Source organism: Nylanderia fulva, unplaced genomic scaffold (assembly GCF_048542155.1).
Source record: "Nylanderia fulva isolate GAGA-0341 unplaced genomic scaffold, ASM4854215v1 Scaffold685, whole genome shotgun sequence".
NCBI lineage: Eukaryota > Metazoa > Arthropoda > Insecta > Hymenoptera > Formicidae > Nylanderia > Nylanderia fulva.
Window position 1 is genome coordinate 32,139 of NW_028190792.1, and position 17,310 is coordinate 49,448.

The window sequence follows — 17,310 nt, forward strand, 5'->3', positions numbered from 1 at the left end:
ACCAATTATCCTACACGCTATCTCACTCACTTCCCAAACGTTTCCATTCTCTCCCTAATTCATTAATCAAAAACGAAAGTTAGAGGTTGAAGGGGATAGATCCGCCCTAGTTCAAACCCTGGGTGTCTAAAAGACACACCAAATAAAAATAATAATTGAGGGGAAAGGCACAAGGTGTAAAACTTTGGCAAAACGCCGCCCAGAGAAGCTGCGCAAATTTAAGGGGGGGGCGTTTTTGTGTATCCAAGTCGTGTGTGCACGCGAGAGGCCGAGAAAATGGGATTAGAGAAGACCCGCCGCGAAGGAGCAACAAACCCCCAAAAAAAGTGTCGGGGACGGTAAAAGGGCACGCTTTCCCTAGAGCGGCCGGCGTCTTTTGTATCCCGAAAGTGGGGTAGGCTTGTCTCCCCCGTCTCCCCTTCCGACATACACGACTGACCGGACGCTCTGCACCTGTCCCGCGTCTCTCGGTGCGATAGCGCCGCGGTCTTATGCCGAGGCACCCTTGCCCCCAACATAACGGTTACGGAGGAAAATACGGCGCGTCGTGCCCGGGCGGAGAGAGCTTTCGTACCTTTACCTCTTACGGGAAGGGGGTTTTGAATCGCGAGCGACCGCGTGTCCGAGTACAAAATTTTCGTAAAGCGAAAAAAGGGGACCGGCGCGCCGCTCTTCCGTCAAATCGTTTCCGCCCAAAATTTCGTAATAAAAGAGAAGGAAAAGGAAATTGAACCCCGCGATATATCGTTCCATTCCACCAACGAGGTGTTGGGGTTAGCGCCCCGGCGTTTTTCCCTTTCTCGCGTTTTCTGTGCTGCCCTTTGCTGTCCTCGTTCGACGCTCTCTTTTTCTCTCCCTTTTAAATATATATTATAGGGGAGAACGACGAGAGCGACGCGGAGGAGGAAAAAGGGTACGAAAACCCTCACTATGCACGACCTCGAGCAGGCAAATTTCCCCGCTAAATTTAAGAAATTTTATTAAACGGGGGAAAAAAAACTAACCAGGTTTCCTTTAGTGGGGCGAGAAACAAAAAAGAGCCCAGCCCCAAACCCCCGGGGTTCCGCCGCAGGGAAATGTGGTTTTTTTTAAGAGGACCGCTTATCCCGAGGTGCCGCGTCGCGTCCAATCCCTTGAATGGGGCCACTTACCCTAAGGGGTTCCGGGCCCCGTAGCGACCGGTGCGCGCCTCGGGGGGATCTCCCTTAAGTGGGGTTTTGCTTGAGGGCGCTCAAGTGGGGGGGTAAACTAAAATTTAAAAAGGGCAAAATACGACCACGAACCTAGCGAAAAAGTACCGAAAGGGGGAAAGTTGAAAGAACTTGAAGAGAGATTTTAAATCGTGAAACCGTTCAGGGGTAACCTAAAAAACCCCAAAAGATCAAAGGGGAGATTCATCGAGGGGGCGTGGTTCCGTCGGTCGGCGAGGTCCCGCGGAGATTTTGCGGCTCGCGCGGGGCACCTACCGTGCGCCGTTTTCCGGCGCTCGTCGTCGGCACTTCCCCCCCAAGTAGAACGTCCGACCCCGCTGGGTGCCGGTTACGGCCCGGGTGCGGTGTCTTCGCTCGAGGGTTTTTTAAAAGGGCACGCGACAAACCCTTCGGTCGCCCGGGGGGCTCCCGGGCGGTACCCAAGGTTCAGGCCGCACTATTCACGGTGCGTCGGCCCGTCCAAGCGCGCGCACGGTACCGGAGGTTACGGACTTCGCCCCGCCCCCGGTCCGGGCCCCCGTTTTGGGTTTTACAGAGGGTACCCCTTTCGCAGGCCTGCGAACGTCTCTCGGGGTTCTCGGGGGGAACCGATCCCGGTCGGCGACGCTCCCCGGTTGGGTTTTTTAGGCCCTTTTTTTAAACACGGCCAAGGGGGTCAACATGTACGGAGTCTTTGGGGGATTTGTCGCGAGCCCCAAAAGGCTAATAAAAGTGAAGGTCGGCCCTGGCCTCGCCTAGGGAGGAGGGCCGCGTCGCGATGCGGCCTCGCACCCCCCGGGGGTTCGTTCTCATGGGAGAGGGCCCCCAGAGCGTCCCCTGGGCCCCGAAAGATGGTAAACTAGCCTGGTCAGGACGAAGTCCGGGAAACCTAGGGGTCCGTCGATTTGACGTGCAAATCGATCGGGGAATGGGAGGGGGGCGAAAAAACAAATCGAACCATCTAGTGTGGTTCCCTCCGAATTTCCCTCAATAGCTGGCATTCGGCCTTTCCGAAACGGAACGCGCGCGGTCTCATCTGGTAAAGCAAATGTTTGAGGCCTTGGGGCCGAAACGCCCTCAACCCTTTTCTCAAACTTTAAATGGGTGAGATTTTGCTTTCTAAATTATGAACCCACGAATCTTCGATCAGAGTGAAAAGTGGCCATTTTGGTAAGCAGAAGGGCCGTGGGATAACCAAACGAGATTTAAGGCCCCAAAAACTCGACGCTCATGGGACACCATGAAAGGCTTTTGGTTTGTTTAAGAAGCGGAGGTGGCCAGGAAGTGGGAAAATCCGCTAAGGATGTGAACAACCATTTGCCGAAGCAATAGCCCTGAAAAGGATGGCGCGAAGCGTGACCCTTCCCTTCCCGTCAGCGGAAAGGGGGCGGCAACCGGAGCGGGCGTTGTCTTTCCCCCCGGTCGTCACGAAGCCCTGACGAGAGGAGGGTCGCGAGGGTAACGCGAAGGGTCGGGGGCGAGCCGCCGGGACCCGCCGTCGGTGCAGATCTGGTGGTAGTAGAAAATTCCGCGGGGCCCCTGGGGGGTGACGGGGAAAAGGGTTTTTCGGGGAAACACCCCGGCCACGAGTCGTCGATCTAAGCACTAGGAGAAATCCTATGCAATGACGGCTCAATATACTGGTGTCGGAAATAATAATAAATATTATACAAAGACACAGCCCGTGGGCAAAAGGGAACCCGGGTTTCCCTTTTCCGGCCCCCGGCGCGGAACCCATACAATTCGGGCCCTCGTGAGTGTTCGTCGGGGTAACCCAAAAGACCTGGGACGCCGTGGGAGATCCGGGAAGATTTTTCTTTTCTGTATAAGCGTTCGAGTCCCTGGAAACCTCTAGCAGGGAGATTGGAAAGCGGAGAGCACCGCATTTTGCGGGGTGTCCGGTTTTTCCCCCGGGACCTTAAAAATCCGGAGAGGGGGCCACGGGAGGTGCGCCCCGGTTGTCCCCATATCCGAGCAGGTCCCCAAGGGTAAAGAGCCTCTAGTCAAAGAAAATGTGGGAAAGGGGAAGTCGGAAAATTTGGGCCCCAACTTCGGAATAAGGATTGGCTTGAGGAGGGGGCGTGTCGGGTTTTGTGGGAAGGGGGTCTGGGATCCCGGGCCTGGGCGAGGTGAACGGTCGGGTTTTCCCGGCCGGTCCCGGATCCGATTCGGTCCCGTTTTGGGCCTCCCGGGATCTTTTCCTTGCTGCGAGGCTTCCGTGGCGGGCGAGCCGTCGGGGTGCCCCTCTTGGCCCCGCATTAAAACGCTCAGCTAGAATGGAGGACTAGGGGATCCGACGTTTTTAAAAAAAAGTTTGCGAGGGGGGCCTCGGGGGTGTGACCATGTGTTTTTCCCCCCAGTGCCGAGTAAACGTGAAAAAAATTCAAGCAAGCGCGGGTAAACGGTCCCCTACGTCTAAAGGATCGCTTGTCCTAGCGTAGAAACGCGGGTTGTGCGCTGAAAGGGGGAAATCAAAGGTGTGGATCCCGTTTCTAGGGGAAGGGGAGAAAACCGCGTTTTGTAGCCCCCTGGCCCCGCGGGGGGCTTTGGGGGGCTAACCCCCCCCCCAACCCCGGTGCGGTCGTAACCATGACCTTAGGTAGCCAAATCCTCTCATCTAATTAGGACGCGCATGAATGGTTTTTAAGAGATTCCCACTGTCCCTATTCTAGTTCCTTCCCCCCCTTCCAAAAACTTCCCCCCACAGGGTTAGAGCGTGTGTCCGGGCCCGGGACAAAAATGGACGGCCCCCCCCGTGGTCCCGTGGGCGCGGGGGCAGATGGGGGACCGTACCACCTAACACCATACCGGTCCACGGCGTAAAGTGTGGTCCCTGGGAGGTAAATCGGTTGGGGAGCAGGGGGGCTCGCTGTCGCGGCTTTTAAACTGCTCCTGCGTACGCCCGCGGCTCTGGTTTTTTTTCTACTGCCCGTTTCGGGGCGGTTTTGTGGGACGGTGGGTAGCATTTGTGGGTATGCCCGTAGGGGGGGCGCCGGAGTCTGCTGCTTCGTGGCAACAGCTTTTAAAAATTAACTGTCCCTACTCTGCCTAGCGAAACCACTCCCAAAGGGAACGGGTTGGGAAAATAGCGGGGAAAGAAGACCCGTTGAGCTTGCTCTACTGGCACTGAAAGGAGACATGAGAGGTGTAGCATAAGGGGGAGATGGCAACATCCCGGTGAAATACCACTATTTTCCAGTTTCCTTACTACTCGGTTGGCGGCGCGTGCCCCGAGGGCTCGCGCCCGGCGGTCAGGGGTGTTTTAGACCCAAGGGTCAGAGTGGCGTGGGCCTCGGCCGTCCCCTTTAATATCCCGCGTGATCCGATTCAAGGCACGCCAGGGGGGGATTTTTATGGGGGGGGTACATCTGTAAAGAATAACGCAGGTGCCCAAGGCCCTGCGGGGACAGAAACCTCGGAGAGAAAAAAGGGCAAAAGCTGGCTTGATTCGATGTTCAGTACGCATGAGACTGCGAAAGCACGGCCTATGCCCTTTTTGGCTTAAAATTTTCGCAGAGGTGTAAAAAATTACCACAGGTAAGGGCTTTGGGGGCCAAGGTTATAGCGACGTCGTTTTTTGATCCCGATGTCGGTCTTCCATCTTTGCGAAGCAGAATTCCCAAAAGCGTGGATTTTTCACCCCCCAACAGGGAAGGGAGCGGGGGGTTTTTAACCGTTGAGACAGTTTAGTTTTACCCACTGATGATATCTTGCATAGAACCCTGTCAGACGAGGGGAAACCCGGGGTTGGGACATTTGGTTCACGCATCGGTGAGGGGCCCGGTGGTGCAAAGTACCATGGGGGTTTTCCCAACCCCTCAAAGGGCCCGTACCCCCCTTCTAGTCGAAGGTAAATATTCTCTAAAAGCCCGTGATAAAAGGCCAAACAAGTGACAATACAGGCGGCCGGTTCCTGGGGCCGGTGCGCAAACCCGGGTTCCGTAGGGGCCCCCATCCCCCGTCTCGGGATCTCACCGCTACGAGGACGGGTTTAACGGTCGTTTCAGGGTTTCGAAAAGTTCGATTTCGAGACTGGAATCGTCTGTAGGGCGACTTAGGTACCGGGGGGGTTGTACCGGTAGAGCAGTTACCCGGCGTTTTTGAGCTCACCCCCGGCTTTGGGGGTTCGTCTTGTCGGTTAGCGGGGCCCCACCCCGTTCGACGGCGAAAACAAAACGCCGCGAAAGGACTTTGGGGGGAATTTTCCTGCCCGGGGAAAGAACACCCCCCGAGGAAAAACCCCCGGGAAACCCCCGGGGGGGAAAATTTTTTTCCTCGCCCGGGGAAAGCAACACCCCCCGGCGGAAAAACCCCCCCGGAAAAAGGGGACTTGGATAATTTCTCCTCGCCGCGGAAAGCAACACGCCGCGAACGGATTGGAAAGAATTTCTGCTCGCCCCGGGGAAAGCAACACGCCGCGAAAGACTTGGGAAAATTTCTCGCCGCCCCGGGGAAACAAAACGCCGCGAGCGAAATTGGAAAATTTGTCGCCGCCGGCGAAAACAAACGCCGCGAGGAACTTTGGAAAAGCGGCTTGTGCGGCCGAGGGGGTCGCCCGCCAAAAAAAAGCAAAAAGCCCCCGATGGACTTGGGGGACGGGCGGCGCGTGCCGCCCGGGGTGTCGCCCCCCCAAAAGAAAGCAACACGCCCCGAACGGGGTTGGAAAATTTTTCGCCGCCCCGGGGAAAGCAAACCGCCGCGAACGGACTTGGAAATTTCTCCTCCCCGGGGAAAGAACACGCCCAAAAAGGACTTTGGGAAAAAATTTGTCGTCGCCCGGCGAAAGCAACAAGCCCCCGGCGAACTTGAAAAAAGCGGTGGGGGGGGCCGGAGGGGGGTCGCCCGCCCAAAGAAAGCAAAAACGCCGCGACGGACTTGGGTTTTGGGCGGGCGTGCCGCCCGGGGTGTCGCCCCCCAAAAAAAAGCAAAAACGCCGCGATCGGACTTGGAAAAATTTGCTCCCGGGGGAAAGCAACCCGCCCGAAGGCTTGGAAAAATTTTTCGCTGCCCCGGGGAAAACAACACGCCCCGGGAAAGGACTTGGATGAATTTTTCCTCGCCCGGATAGCAAAACGCCGCAACGGACTTGGAAAATTTCTCGCTCGCCCGGCGAAAACAACACGCCGCGGCGAACTTGGAAAAATTTGGGCCTCGCCGGCGAAAGCAACACGCCGCGAGCAATTGGAAAAAAACGGGTTTTGCGGGGCCCGGGGGTGTCGCCCGCCAACGAAAGCAAAACACGCCCGATCGGACTTTGGGTTTCGGGGGGGCGTGCCGCCCGGGGGTTCGCCCGCCAACGAAGCAACCCGCGATCGGACTTGGGTTCGACGGCGCGTGCCGCCGGAGGTGTCGCCCCGCCAACGAAAAGCAACACGCCCCGATGACTTGGATACGGGGGGGCGCGTGCCGCCCGGGGGTCGCCCGCTAATCAAGGCAACCCGGTATCGGGCCTGGAAAAAAATTTCTCGCTCGCCCGGCGAGAGAACTCGGCACGAAATTGCCCTGTTCCCGAGTCTCGTTGACCCCTTTCGGCGGGCTAAAAAGATTAAAAAAAGGGGACGCTCCGGGGTTTATTCGTGCAAACCTCCGGCTTCGCTTTTTCGGGTCCTCCCATTCGTCCACTTCGGTGGAACTCCCGGTTGTCATAGAGGTAGGGGAATTAGCGTTCGTAAAAGGTCGCCGGGGTCGGGGAGCGTTTGAAAGACGAAGGCCGAAAGTTTTATTTTTTCCCGTATTAATTATCTCCTTTAGCGCGCCGCCTCAAGCCCCGGAGGTCCCGCCGGGGGCGAGGGACTTGGTGTTTTTCGGGGCGCCGGAGGTGTCGCCCCCCCGGGGTTGCCGCCGTCCCCTGTTGGCCCGGCTTATTGGGGGCCCCACGTTAAAAACCCGCCGTCCCTTCGGGTTTTTTCCCCGCGGGATTTTGTCGGGGGGTTTCCCCCCTAATCCCGGTACCCCAGTTTTGGGGGGTTTTTCTCCGTAATACTCGAAATATTGCTCCCCCGGGGGGTTTTAGGAGACACGGTTCGAAATTAGTAACGGAAGGTCATGTCGGCGGCCCGAAATTTTTAACTTTGTGAAACTTTTTACGTGTTTTCGGGGGGAAAAGGAAGGCCGGGGAGGTACCCCCCCGGCGTTTGCGCTTAAAAGGGGCTTCGGGGGGCCCCCCGGGGGTTGTGGGGGGGCCCGTTTTCCCCGGATGGGGGGGGGTGCCCCGGTCCGGGGGCCGTGGGGGTTCCCGGAGGGGGCGCCCGGCCCGGGGGGCCGCCGGGGAGGGGGTTTTCCGCCGGTGGGTTTTTTTGGAGGTGTCACCCGGCCCGAGGTGGCCGTGGCCGGGTTTTCCCGGAGGGTTTTGCCCGGGGCCCCAGTTCCGCCCCGGGGAGGACCCTTTTCAAACCTTAGCCCGGTTTCGTTTTTTTTCCCTTTTAATAATGCTAATACGGTTGCCCCGCCATAGGCATCGTGATTATTTCGACAAAGGTTTTCGATCGTTCGTTTGGAAAGCTGAGAAAAACCCCTTTTGGCGCCGGCTCCATACGGGGTGGTAGGACCCTCGTGGACCCTGGCCCCGTTGGGTACATAAGAGTACGTCGGCCGGCCCCGTGAACAGTCAGCGGTGGAGGTCTAAAAGTCTTTTGATCTTCGCCCCCCGGGGGTTTTTACCCCTCCCGTCGCGGAGTGGGGGTCGGTGGGTTACTTAAAAAAGGGGGGATTAATATTTGTCGTGTTTTGCGTCTCGACTTGACAAAAAGAAAGAATCGCCCGAACGGGTGAGAACGGATTTGTGGTCGGAACCCGAAGGGAAAATTTTTAAAAAAAGTTTGATTTGGAAAAACCAACGAAAAAAAAAAATAACGAACGCGGGAAAAAAAAAACCCGGCCCCGCCCCCAAGTCTCCATGCTGGGGGCGTTTTCCCCGGAAACTTTGTTCGAATTGGTCGCTGACCCCTTGGGGGGGAACCCGGTGCGGTTTTTCTCGTTCGTCCCGAAACCCGAAATTAAAGGAAACTTTTTTATTCGAGGGCCCCGTTTTGACGAGTGGTTTTTCCCCAAGAAAACCGAATGGCCCTTTGGTCGCGAAGCCCGGTTGGGCCGCGGGTTCCCTCTCTTTTTAAAAGGGAACGTCGCCACCGAGATTACTCCCCGGATCGAGTTTGGGGAAAGGCCTTCCGCCGTTTGAAAAACCCTACGAAAACCTATTTTGGGCTTGCGGGTTTAAACGCGTAGAACAAAAAACGTCCTCCGTCAAGCTCGCATCCGATTAAAAAACTTTAGGGGGAATCGCGCGGTTTTAGAGCCACTTACTTTGGGAGAATAAAAAAACACGAGTATTTGATCTTGTGGGTTTTTTGGGAGAGGGGGGAAGGGGAGAGGGCGGGGGGGCTCGAAAGTTTTCTTTCCCTTGGTTTTTTGTTTTAAAAGCGAAAACCGCCCTTCGGACCGGTGAGCCAAAAACCCGGGCGGCAAAAAAATGGAAACCCAGCGGTTTGCGCCGCGCGTGGTGTTTCGGGGAAAAAAAAAACGCGGGCGGCGCAAAAGACTAAAGCGACGAGTTTCGGGCCGCTCCGGTTTTCTCCCTGCGAGAACCGAACACGAACTCCCGGGGACCCCCATATCATATTTTTAAAAAGAAAGGATCATGTTTTACATGCCAATTAAGGTAAAAACCCGCGAATGGCCAAAAAGAGGTTCAAGAACCCACATTTACTTTTTCTGGGTAATTTAGAGCTTTTTTCCCCCAGAGCCCCGAAGTGATGGGAAGGACGTTTTTTAGAAAAACAATGGTGGCGGGCGGCTCGCCCCGCCAATTTTTTGGTACCCTTTTAATAAAACTTTGTGTGGGGCGCCACGGTCCTAGCCCGGGAAAGCTCTTTCAAATTCGCCATCAACGGCGTGGGGGGTTTTTTGCCCTACCTGGGAACGGGAACGGGGACCAGGGCGCCGGAAAGGGTTTGGAACGGTACAATCCAAAAGGAAGGGGGCGCAAATCCCCCCCGGCCGGGGAGGAGTGCGAAAAAAAACGTTAATTAAAAGAGGCCCCGTAATCGGAAGGCCAAAATCTTTAAAAACGGGATCCATTGAGGGCAAGTTGGTGACGCCGCGGAACCACCCAATAGCGATATTAAAAAAGGTTTCGGGTTTTAAAAGTCTAGTTGTCTGTTCGCCCCGTCTTTACCGCTATAGAGGGAACGACGAGAGCGACGCGGGAGGCAAACGGCTACGAAAACTCACTATGCGACGACCTCAGAGCAGGGAGATTACCCGCTGAATTTAAGCATATTTTTAGCGGAGGAAAAGAAACTAACCAGGGTTTCCTTAGTACGGCGAGCGAACAGGAAAAACCCACACCGAATCCCGCGGTTCCGCCGCAAAGGAAATGTGGTGTTGGGGGACCGCTTATCCCGAGGTGCCGGTCGCGTCCAAGCTGCGCGCCAGGGTACTCGGGGGGTTAGGGGATTTTGCGCCGCCCCCGGTCCGGCCCCCCGTTTTTGGGTTACAGACGGTTACACCTTCGACGGCCGCGAACGTCTCCCCGGTCTCGCGGGAGAGACCGTACCGGTCGGCGCCCCGCTATGTTTGGGGTACCTGGGGACCCGTCTTAAAAAAACGGACCAAGGAGTCTAACATGAAAGCGAGTCGGGGGGCCTTTCGCGAGACCAAAAAAGCGAATTTGAAATTTAAGGGTTTTAAACACAAAACCCCTTCTCGGCCGGCCCAGCCCAAACTAGGGAGGAGGGGCCCCCCGCTTGCGATGGGGCCCTCGCACTCCCGGGGCGTTCGTTCTCATCGCGGGGGAAAGGGGGCGCCCCCCAAAAGCGTACACTTTGGGGCCCGAAAGATGGTAAAACTAGCCTGGGTCAGGACAAAAGTAAGGGGAAACCCTGTGGAGGCCCGTAGCGTTTCTGACGGCAAATCGATCGTGGAAGGGGGGGAAGGGGGGCCGAAAGAAAAATTTCAAAACCATTATTTAGGGGGTTCCCTCCAAATTTTCCCTTTTCAGGATAGCCCCCCACCGGCCGTTCCGCAGGGAAAACCGCCCCGCGAGTCTCTTTGGGTTTAAAGCGAATGATTAGGGGCCCTTTGGGGGCCCGGGAAACGACTCAACCTATTCTCAAACTTTAAAGGGGGGGAAAATCTCGGCTTTTTTGGAATTTGAAGCCACGGATCTTCGGACCCGAGGGGCCCAAGTGGGCCTTTTTTGGTAAGCAGAATTTGGCGCTGTGGGAGGGGAACCCAAAAAAGCAGAGAAAGGCCCCCAACTGACGCTCAGGGGGACATCAAAAGGGGCTGAAACGGTTCCCCTTTTCCCCGGTCGTGGATCGGCTCCCCGGGTTTTAAAAGGTTTCGGGGGGGGAAGGGGGGGATTCAGACCGCTTATTCCTTATTAACAAGTTTTGGGTTTTATTAAAAAAAAAAAAAAACAAGTAAACAAAATGATTTTTGGGCCAAAAAGCCAAATAGAGAAAACTTATTGACTCCCTTTTTTAAAGGGAAAGGGTTTGTTGGAATAAAGCCCTAAATAGAAAAAATTATTGATTTAATTTGGTAAAAACGAAATGTTGTTGGTTTAAAGCCCAAAATAGAGAAACTTTTTTCCTACTGGGTTTAAAACAAAATAAGGAGGCGTATAGCCGTAGGGGGGTTTTTCCGGAAAAGTTTTAAAAATTACCCGGATAATTAGAGTTTACGGGGTACGGGGCGTATATTTTTATAGCAAAAAGGGAAACCGGGGAAACCGGGGAAAACCCCGGGCTAAGACGAAAAAACCCGCCCCCGGGGTGTTATAGCAGGAAGGCCCGGGAAAAACCCGGGAAAACCCCGGCGTAACAACGAAAAACCCCGTTCCCGGGGGTTTTTGGGGGGAAGGAAACCGGAAACCGGGAAAACCCCCGGCTAATGACGGGGAAACCCGCACCCGGGCGGTTAGCAGGAAGGGGCCCGGGAAAAAAGGGGAAAAACCCGGGGTAAAAAACGAAAAAACCCTTTGCCCGGCTTTTGTAGCGGGAAGGGAGACGGAAACCGGGAAACCCGGGTAAAAACGAGAAACCCGTTCCCCGGGCCCGGTTTGTGCAGGAAGAGAAAACCGGAAAACCCCGGGAAAACCCCGGCCCCGGGGGGTCCGGCCCCGGGAAAACAACGAAAAGCCCTTTGCCGGGTAGGAGGCCGGGAAAAGGAGGGGCCCGGGTTTCATCCTTTCAAAGCCGGTTTAAATTTTAAACCTCCCGGGGGTTTCCCCCCACTCAACATCGAGGTGTGGGGGGGGAAATCCGGGCCCGTAGGGGGCGTTTGGGGGGTTTGTAGAGGGGCCCCCCCTGGGTGGGGTTTGACCCTTGTACCCGTTATTTTTTTGTTTTTTGGGGGCCCTTGGGCCCCCATAGCCTCAAGTGGCGGGCGGGTGATGGGCCCCGCTAGGCGGTTGAAACCGGACACCCCGTTAACTCCCCCCTCTTAGACGGCGGATCGCACGTGGTCGGCCGAACGGTCAAAACCGGATCGGTCCCCCGCCCAAGTAGGGGGGGTTTAGCTCGGAATTTCCGAGTGGCGTGGGCGGTAGGGCGCTGGGGGAATAACGGTGGGGGCCCCGGTCCACCCCCCGAGGGGTTTCCTCGCCTTTTTCCTCGGTTTGCCCCCTTTTAGGCCCTTTGCAAGGGAAAATTGTGGGGGTTGCCACGTCCTCGGGGCCCTTGAGGTCAACGATTACGGGGGTACGATCCTCCGGCAGTCATCGGTCCGCTGTTACTTCGGGGCCAGTTGGGCCTTTAAAAAGGTTCCCTTTGGGAGGACGGGGGGGCTTTTCGCGTTTCCAAAAGCGTTCGCCCAGTGCGGCGCCAGTCTCGTCTCCTAAGGGGTACGGTTCTTTTGCCGGGAAAGGGCCCCGGGCGGGGTGGATTGGGGAACCATTTGTAGGGTCCCCCAAAAGGGGTCTGGCGGGTTTGCTTGGCCCGGTGGGGTCGGTTCGGGGCAAATCCTCGGAGTGGGCGGGCAAGCTCTCGGCCTTTGCGGATGTAGGCCGGAGGGTATCCGGTGGTTTCATGTCGGGGGGTTGGTTGAGGGGAAAACTGAAGGGGGGGAAATTCGTTTCGTCCCGTTTTTGTGCCCGGCCTACGTACTGGCTGATCTTTGTTTTACCGTAGGGTTCGCTCGTCTCCCGGGGATTGCATTGCGGAGTTAACGGGGGATGTCCGATTTTGATCCCTTTAGGAAGCTGGGAAAGGGGTTAATGCTTTTGCGCGACAAAATTGAGTTCGTTATCGGACACCGGGGCGACCGGACCCCCGGGGCCGGGTTTTAATCAGGGGGTTCGGGAGTGCTCGGGCTCGGTTTACGGGGTTTGGCTTTCTAAGGGGGGGAACCATTCGTTTCCACTTATAAACCGGTTTTGTATATTTAATGCCGGGTTTGGGCCGCAGTGGATCGAGGCAGGGGCCCCGATCGGGTCTAGGGCGGCTTGTTCCCATGGTGGGGGACGGGGGTGGCCATCATCCTTTCCAGCCGGTCGTCTTTTGGGGGGCCTTTTTCCCGCGCACAATTAGCGCCCCCCTCGGACTTTTCCCCGGGAAATCCCAAAACATCCCGGGCCAGTAAATAGCTGGGCCCCCGAGCCAATTTTTTGGAAAATTTCCCCAGGTCCCCGGGGGCCGGGTGTCGTGTTTCGTGAAGGGGGGCCCCGGGTCGTTGGTCTGTAGGCACGAACTGCTTCCTTTGCTCTTCGGCGGGGTGTTTCCGGAAGTCCAGATCGGGGGTTTTGGCCCTGTAAAATCGTTGATCCGGGGTTTTTTATAGTGGGGTTTGTGGGGATCGGATGTCTCCGTATTTTGGGGATAGTTTACGGGGGGTCCCACCGGCTTTTGGGCCGGGACCCGCCAAAGTTTCCCGGGGGAGGGGGGGGGGAGAGGGATCTCCCCACCTGGTACGGTCCCCGCCGGTACGGATGCCCAAAAATCATGTTGTTTTTAATTCGAACACCCAGCGGGCTAGTGCCCGGTGGGGGGGCCTCGATGTGTTTTTAAACCATTTTAAAGTTTGGGTGGTCTTTAAAGCGGTGAATCGGACCCCTTTCGGGGGAAATTTCCCGCATCCGGGGAAAACCCCACACGCACCCAAAAGCCTCTAGTTCGGTGGGCGTTTATAATTTTCTGGGCCTGCTTTGAGGGCCGGCGGGCCCACCGATAACCCGCCTCCTTCCCCGGGGGTTTTGGGGTTTAATACGGCCCCCCCCCCGTGGGCGGGGCCCCGTCGGTTTGTAGTAGAAATGGTTTCGCGAAAAAATCGGGACGGCGGGGGACAGGTGCGGGGGGTTTAAAGGGCCTGTTTTATTTCCCCGGGAACGCGGGTTTTTTTTTTTTCCCCGGGTTTCCAGCGCGCTCTTTTTTTGTGGGGTGAGAGGGGGGGCCCGTTTAGGGGAAAGAAGTCGGGAGAGGGGAACCCCCCGGGCCGGCCCGGGGGAAGGGCCTACCCAGAAATGCCAAACCCCTGCGGGGGGTTTCGGGGGGGCAGGCCAAGGGTTTAATGGCCGCATTTTTTGGGGTTCGCCCGGATTCCGTGCCATCGATAACGTGCCCGGGGGGTTCCCGGGGGGGGGATTTGGCCGCAGAAGTGACACTTTTCGGGGTTTTGGGGGAGGGAAAGGTGGGGTAAAGGGGGGCGGGGGAAAAAGATTTGGGGCCAAGTGGCCTGGGTGTCCTCGAAAGTACGGGGATGCGAAAAATGTGGCCCAAAAGGAGACGGAATTTGTGGTTTCTAATTCGGGCCCTAGCACGGTGTCGAGCAGCCGTTGGAAGGTGGCCGGTGTGAATGCAGCCCGAATGGAATGACGGGGAACTGAATCAGCCCCCCCTCCCTGGAAAACCGTGAAGGGGGGTTGCGGGGGGGGCTCTCCGGGGAGTTAGGGGCACTTGCCAATACCCGCTGGTAGGCCCAAAGTGGACAAGTAGTTTTGGCCTGTGGGTTACCCAAAGGGTTTGGCGGCAATGTGAGGCAGGGGTACTTTTTCCCGGAAAGGCCGCTTTTAAAATCGGCGGAAGTCTATACAAAATCGGTGGGGTCCCGTCTTTTTTCTTTGCCAACACTATCGGGGGAGTCCAGGCGTGGTGGAGGGCCGATGACTCTTCGGTTTCCCCATTTTTGGGGACATTTGGTCAAATAAGGCTTGCATCCCGGGATTAGGGGGCCCGATATCGTTTTTTAAGGGGCGGCCCCGGTTTTAGCCGAGTTTGGGGGGCGTGGCTTTTGGGCCGGGGCCGCGGCCCGATTCAAATTTTGGAAGTTCGTTTTTTTAAAAAGGCCTTACCCTTTAAAGCGCCCGCGGGTATTTCCTTTGGGTGTACGGCGTCGCGTTTTCCATCTTTGGTTGTTGTCTCGGTCCCGGGTCTGGGCGGGGGGCCCGCAGTTTCGATTTCCAAATTTCGCCCAGGGTCTTTTGCCTATTGGGGACGGCGTTTTTAGTTGGGGTTTAGTACGGAGAAGGGGGGGGGCCCGGTACGATTTTCCGCAAACCCTGACCGTTGTTTCGATGGTTCGGCAAGGGGGACTTCCCGTCCCTCGGCCAGGCGTATCGGGGCTGCCTTGAGATTGGGTAGACGGTTTGCGGTTGATTCGGGGGGCCTTTTCGCGTTTACAAAGGATCTGGGACCAAAAACCGGGGGGGCCCCCAACAAATGTTGCCCGGGATTGGTCCGGAGGGGGTTGCGGTCTGGGGTTGTATTTTAGGTCGAGGGGTGGACGACGGCCGCAAATCTCGGCCCCGAAACCCCTTTTCCCGTCGGGGGGTGGCAGTCAGGGGGGAGGACCCCGTCCTTGCCACATCCGAGCAAAGAATTTTGGAGGTCGCGGGCAGGCAGGGTGTAGGTCCTCGTTGCTTGCACCCCCCGCAACATTCCTCCCCGACGGGAGACCGCGGAAGCAGACCGGGGGTGTGCTTTGCGGCAAGCCCTTCGTCGTTCCCGGGCTTCGGCGGTCGGCCTTTCGTATTTGGGGGTCGGATGCTAAAATCTCCCACGCTGAGCACGTCCCCCCGGGCGGATGTACAATTTGGGAATCCCGGGTCATGTTTGTTTGAGCTTTTAAATTGGTCTAAGGGTGAAATCCCCCCGGGGCGCCGCATTTATGGTCAGAAAAAACCCTTTGGGGGGTTAATTTTTTGGGAAAGGGCTCTTTAGGGTTGTTGGGGTCCCTGAAAAGTCCTTTTTATTGTCTCTCATACCCCCTTGGGGAGGTATTTCTGGGGACGCTTGGCGAAAGTCGGCCCCGCTGGCTATGGTTTTCGCGGATGGTTTCGATACCCCAGAGGGCCGTCTTCCGTAAGAGTTCGGGTAAACCCTAAAAAGCAAACTGGGGCGTGGGTAGCTGTAGCCCCGGCACAGCTTTCCGTCCCCTCGAGGAAAGCCCAAAGGGGGTTTCCCTTTCCCCCGAAGTAAACCCCCATTTTTTGGAAACATCCATGATCCCGGGCCCGGGTTTAACAGGTGTGGGGGTGGTAGCTTTTCGTCTTTGGTTTGGGGTTCCGGGGGGCCATTTTGACGTTTTAGTGGGAAGGGAGGGAGTTTGGGGAAAAAAAACGCGGGGGTTTTTTCCCCACAAATCGGCGGAGGCTGGGGGACCTGTCTAAAATTCCCGGCTATCGATTCAGGGTCCTTTTTGGGCCCAAAGGGAAGCTTTTAGATTTTGATAATTGATTTAAACCCCCCCCGGGCATCTGGATAGGCTTAAGCGAATTTGGGTTCCCCTGGGCAGGTCCCCCGTTCGGGGCCATTTTTAACGGTTTAAACCCTTTTTGACGCCGCGGATCGGCTCGCCGGTTCCAAAGGGGTTTAGGGAGGAGGGGGAGTTCAGACTGCTTTCCCTTTTTAACAATGCTTTGGTTTTTTCAAAAAAAAAAAAAAGTAAACAAAAGAATTTTTGGCTAAAGGCCCTAAATTTGGAAATTATTGGGCAATCGGGATAAAGGGGAAAAGTTTTTGGCATTAAAAACCCTAAATAGAGAAAATATTGATTAAATCGGATAAAAGAAAGGTTTTTTGGGAAAAAAGCCCTAAATAGAGAAAAATTATTGGGAAATATCGGGATAAACAAAAAAAGGGGCGTATAAACCTTTTAGCGGGGTTTTCCCGGAAAAAAATTTTCAAATTAAACCCGGTATAACTTAGAGTCGGGGTACGGAGGCGTATAGCCTATAGCCCGAAAGAAACCGGAAACCGGGAAAACCCCGGCCCTAATGACGAGAAAAACCCCTAAAACCCGGGGTTGCAGGGGAAAAGACCGGAAAAGGGGGAAAAACCCCGGGGTAACAACGAGAAAACCCCTTGGGCCCCGGGGGTTTTTGGGGAAAAAAGAAGACCCGGGAAAACCGGGGGAAAACCCCCCCTAAAAGACGAGAACCCGTCACCCGGGGTTTTAGCAGGAAGAGACCCGGGAAACCCGGGGAAAACCCCGGCCCCTAAAAACGGGGAAACCCCCTTTTTCCCCGGGGGTTTTTTTGTAGCAGGAAAGGACCGAAACCCCAGGAAAAAACCCCGGGGAAAAAACGAGAAACCCCTTTCCCCGGGTGTTGCCCGGAAGAGACCGGAAACCGGGGAAACCCCCCCCGTAAAAAACGAGGGGAAACCCCTTCCGATAATAAAGGGAGGAGGCCCAGAAACCGGGGAAAACCCCGGGGTAACAAGAAAACCCGTTGCCTGGGTAGGAGGTCCGGGAAAAGGACTGGTGCCGGCTTATCCGTCGGGGGGCTTATATACCCGCGGCGGTTCCCCCCCTCTACATGAGGGGGGTTTTTGGGGGGGGTAATGCCGGGTCGTATGGGGCCGGCCCCTTTGGGGGGTTTTAGTGGGGCCCCCCCTGGGAAAAGGGGGACCCGGTTTTATCAGTTATGTTTTGTGTTTTGGGGCGCCTTTGGCGGGCCCTAGCCCCAAGTGAGGGGGGTGATCGGCCCCCGGGGGCGTTTTGAAACGGACCCCGCCGTTACAAGGCGTTGGTTGTTAAGGACAGAAGGACGGTGGGAAAGGAAGTTTGGAATCCTAGGAGTGGTAAAAAAACTCCCCCTGGGGAAACAACAGCCCCGAAAAATGGATGGCGTAAAGGGGTTGAGCCTATACTCTGCCCTCAAACGGCAAAATGGGGCGGAAAA

The 17,310-nt window shown here is 56.3% G+C and overlaps 1 pseudogene; it reads left to right on the forward strand.

Annotated features, from left to right (window-relative positions):
* Window positions 1-935: 935 nt before the first annotated feature.
* On the forward strand, window positions 936-5,320 carry LOC146720484 (large subunit ribosomal RNA; annotated as a pseudogene).
* Window positions 5,321-17,310: the final 11,990 nt, after the last annotated feature.